Here is a 5,163-nt window from a genome sequence, read left to right on the forward strand (position 1 = left end):
GAAATGTATGCATTCACTACTGTAAGTCGCTCTGGATAAGAGCGTCTGCTAAATGACTAAAATGTAAATGTAAATGTACATGCTATATAGACCATATCCCTACTAGTTAAAGTTTCAGGGTAGAATTATTGAATCATTACATTCAAACATATAAATCCCTTAACACCCCATGTATATATCTTTTTACACTGTATTATTGACTGTATGTTTGATTATTCCATGTGTAACTGTGTTGTTGTATGTGTCGAACTGCTTTGCTTTATCTTTATCTAATAATGTTTACATATTTTTACATACTCATCTCATATGTATATATTGCATCTGGCCTATGCCGCTCGGTCATCGCTCATCCAGATATTTATATGTACATATTCTTATTCCATCCCTTTAGATTTGTGTGTATTAGGTAGTTGTTGTTAAATTGTTAGATGATATTACTTGTTAGATATTACTGCACTCTCTGAACTAGAAGCACAAGCATTTCGCTATACTCGCATTAACATCTGCTAACCATGTGTATGTGACCAATAACATTTAGATTTGATTTGTGGGGGGTTTAAGTGCCTTGATCAAGGGCACAACGGCAGGAGATGGGAGGTCTACATGGGATCAGACAGCAGCAGCTTTCCAGTGTCAGTAAGGCGTACATTCTCATGTAGGCTAATGTAACCGATGTGAAATGGCTAGTTAGTTAGCGGTGGTGTAACCGATGTGAAATGGCTAGCTAGTTAGCGGTGGTGTAACCGATGTGAAATGGCTAGCTAGTTAGCGGTGGTGTAACCGATGTGAAATGGCTAGCTAGTTAGCGGTGGTGTAACCGATGTGAAATGGCTAGTTAGTTAGTGGTGGTGTAACTGATGTGAAATGGCTAGTTAGTTAGTGGTGGTGTAACTGATGTGAAATGGCTAGTTAGTTAGCGGTGGTGCGCGCTAATAGCGTTTCAATCGGGTGACGTCACTCGCTCTGAGACCTTGAAGTAGTTGTTCCCCCTTTGTTGTTCCCCCTCTGCAAAGGGCCGCGGCTTTTGTGGCGCGATGGGTAACGATGCTTTGTAGGGTGTCGGTTGTTGATGTGTGCAGAGGATCCCTGGTTCGAGCCCAGGTTGGGGCGAGGAGAGGGACGGAAGCTATACGGTTACACTATAATGGGAATCATGAACATGTTGTTCAAAGTCATGGAGAAGTCATGGAAAACGTGTATAAACCCTTAACAGTGAATAATCAGAGGTCACTATAGCATAATGTCATTTGTGAATTTCGGTGAACATGCTTCGATGGAGCTCTATGCACAATTCCTTCGACCTCATGGTTTGGTTTTTGCTCTGACATGCATTTTCAACTGTGGGACCTTATATAGACAGGTGTGTGCCTTTCCAAATCATGTCCAATCAATTGAATTTACCACAGGTGGATTCCAATCAATTTGTAGAAACATCTCAAGGATGATCAATGGAAACAGGATGGACCTGAGCTTAATTTCGAGTCTCATAGTCAAGGGTCTGAATACTTATGTAAATAAGGTATTTCTGTTTTAATTTTTTATAAATTTGCTAAAATTAAAAAACTGTTTTCGATTTGTCATCATGGGGTATAGTGTGTAGATTGATGAGAAAAAAAAAGAATTGTATACATTTCAGGATAAGGCTGTAAAGTAACAAAATGTAGAAAAGGGTCTGAATACTTTCCGAATGCACTGTATAATAATACTTCCTACATGCAACTCCCTTAAAAATGTCAAATTGACTTTTACTCAACTAATTGCTTAGCATTTGTCGCGCGTTAAGCGCAGGATTTTGCCACCGGCAGCAGCCATCGGGTATTTCTTGTGCGGAGGCGTGTCTAAACGTTCACTTTTTCACCGGTGTGTTGAAGCGGCTGAAAGCGAGCAGACTGGAAACATGCCCCGTTAATGTGGCGGCTGGATTTGGATCGGATTTCTCCCACCCAGACAAAAAGATGATAGTGAAGTTTATCTGTGCGGTTGTTACCCGGTCCCTATTCCTCCTCATCTCTCTGATAGGAGTATGGAGGGTGGTCTGGGTTAAGAATAATGCTCTTTATTGGTTCTTAACGATCCTTTATCTTCCTCTGGTGGTCGAGATGATTCTAACCCTGAAGAGAAAACAATTACAGGATTATAAATGGTAAATCTAAATAACATAAAACTGTGAAATTACAGGATTATAAATGGTAAATCTAAATAACATACAACTGTGAAATTACTTTTTTCTTAAAGTTTAGTAGCCTTAAAAGTTGTTTTTTAATACCTTTTCATTTTATCTTTCCATGTCTCCAGGTTTTCTCTGGCCATCTTCCTGTTCCTCATCAGTATCATACCATCTCTATGGATTCTAGAGTTACATCATCAAGAGAACAAAGCTACTGATTCCAGGGTAAGGACTTTGATTTGCTGTTTTATTTAGGCTTTTTAATCATTTATTCCTTCACTTTAGTTGTACATTTATGTGTAACTTGCATAATGAGCGGAAATCATATACTGTACTCTGTGTAAATAATGCTGAATGTTATCATATACTGTACTCTGTGTAAATAATGCTGAATGTTAACATATACTGTACTCTGTGTAAATAATGCTGAATGTTACCATATACTGTACTCTGTGTAAATAATGCTGAATGTTACCATATACTGTACTCTGTGTAAATAATGCTGAATGTTACCATATACTGTACTCTGTGTAAATAATGCTGAATGTTATCATATACTGTACTCTGTGTAAATAATGCTGAATGTTACCATATACTGTACTCTGTGTAAATAATGCTGAATGTTATCATATACTGTACTCTGTGTAAATAATGCTGAATGTTATCATATACTGTACTCTGTGTAAATAATGCTGAATGTTACCATATACTGTACTCTGTGTAAATAATGCTGAATGTTATCATATACTGTACTCTGTGTAAATAATGCTGAATGTTATCATATACTGTACTCTGTGTAAATAATGCTGAATGTTATCATATACTGTGTGTAAATGATGTTGTTTATTTTCTATTGTCCACACTGTAGGCTAGAACACATAGTATAGTATCAATTTTAACTCATGTACTGTATGTCTGTTCATCTTCATCAGTGTGACAAACGGGATTCATCTGAAAACATAAAGAGCCTGATAAACATGTGGAGAGGGAATTCCACCAATGGCAGCGAGACTTTATTCCAGGTAGGCAGAAGCCACAGTGTTTCCTGTGTCCTGAAGGTTTTTCCTACAGGCCTGTCTAGACAGAGGCTGTCTTTATTAACACCAGTTTGTTTGGTAATGCTGCTGCTGCACCTCAAAGACTCTTATTGTGAGCTGGGACTTTTTTTTATAACTAAAATACATCGGCAGAAGTGCTTTTTTTAACACAACAACCCTTATTAATAAAAACGATTACAAGCTTAGTCACACTGGACTTTTATTCATCTGGCCTACTCTGCTGCTGGCTTTAGGACCCTCCCTGGTCTGAACTGGGGCCCTTCTCTCCCTTAACCTCTTTGAAAACATTCATTGATGTTTTTTAAGGAGTTTTTGAGATACTGATCTTTAATAATAACAATTCTGGATGGAGTTACCTAGCCAGTAATAACCTCTAATCAGTTATACTAACCACTATGTGTCTCTCTGGATGGAGTTACCTAGCCAGTAATAACCTCTAATCAGTTATACTAACCACTATGTGTCTCTCTGGATGGAGTTACCTAGCCAGTAATAACTAATCAGTTATACTAACCACTATGTGTTTCTCTGGATAGAGTTACCTAGCCAGTAATAACTAATCAGTTATACTAACCACTATGTGTTTCTCTGGATGGAGTTACCTAGCCAGTAATAACCTCTAATCAGTTATACTAACCACTATGTGTTTCTCTGGATGGAGTTACCTAGCCAGTAATAACTAATCAGTTATACTAACCACTATGTGTCTCTCTGGATGGAGTTACCTAGCCAGTAATAACCTCTAATCAGTTATACTAACCACTATGTGTCTCTCTGGATGGAGTTACCTAGCCAGTAATAACTAATCAGTTATACTAACCACTATGTGTTTCTCTGGATGGAGTTACCTAGCCAGTAATAACTAATCAGTTATAATAACCACTATGTGTCTCTCTGGATGGAGTTACCTAGCCAGTAATAACCTCTAATCAGTTATACTAACCACTATGTGTTTCTCTGGATGGAGTTACCTAGCCAGTAATAACCTCTAATCAGTTATACTAACCACTATGTGTCTCTCTGGATGGAGTTACCTAGCCAGTAATAACTAATCAGTTATACTAACCACTATGTGTTTCTCTGGATGGAGTTACCCAGCCAGTAATAACTAATCAGTTTTACTAACCACTATGTGTCTCTCTGGATGGAGTTACCTAGCCAGTAATAACTAATCAGTTATACTAACCACTATGTGTTTCTCTGGATGGAGTTACCTAGCCAGTAATAACTAATCAGTTATACTAACCACTATGTGTTTCTCTGGATGGAGTTACCTAGCCAGTAATAACCTCTAATCAGTTATACTAACCACTATGTGTCTCTCTGGATGGAGTTACCTAGCCAGTAATAACCTCTAATCAGTTATACTAACCACTATGTGTCTCTCTGGATGGAGTTACCTAGCCAGTAATAACCTCTAATCAGTTATACTAACCACTATGTGTCTCTCTGGATGGAGTTACCTAGCCAGTAATAACTAATCAGTTATACTAACCACTATGTGTTTCTCTGGATAGAGTTACCTAGCCAGTAATAACTAATCAGTTATACTAACCACTATGTGTTTCTCTGGATGGAGTTACCTAGCCAGTAATAACCTCTAATCAGTTATACTAACCACTATGTGTTTCTCTGGATGGAGTTACCTAGCCAATAATAACTAATCAGTTATACTAACCACTATGTGTTTCTCTGGATGGAGTTACCTAGCCAGTAATAACCTCTAATCAGTTATACTAACCACTATGTGTCTCTCTGGATGGAGTTACCTAGCCAGTAATAACTAATCAGTTATACTAACCACTATGTGTTTCTCTGGATGGAGTTACCCAGCCAGTAATAACTAATCAGTTATACTAACCACTATGTGTTTCTCTGGATGGAGTTACCTAGCCAGTAATAACCTCTAATCAGTTATACTAACCACTATGTGTCTCT

The 5,163-nt window shown here is 37.9% G+C and overlaps 1 long non-coding RNA gene across 1 annotated transcript; it reads left to right on the plus strand.

The window, feature by feature from the left end:
- The first annotated feature begins 1,753 nt into the window (after nucleotides 1-1,753).
- Nucleotides 1,754-3,442, plus strand: LOC115189762 (uncharacterized). Its single transcript, XR_003876989.1, has 3 exons — nucleotides 1,754-2,143; nucleotides 2,296-2,392; nucleotides 3,100-3,442. It is a non-coding gene; the product is annotated as an uncharacterized LOC115189762 (long non-coding RNA).
- Nucleotides 3,443-5,163: the final 1,721 nt, after the last annotated feature.

Source organism: Salmo trutta, unplaced genomic scaffold (assembly GCF_901001165.1).
Source record: "Salmo trutta unplaced genomic scaffold, fSalTru1.1, whole genome shotgun sequence".
Classification (NCBI taxonomy): Eukaryota; Metazoa; Chordata; class Actinopteri; order Salmoniformes; family Salmonidae; genus Salmo; species Salmo trutta.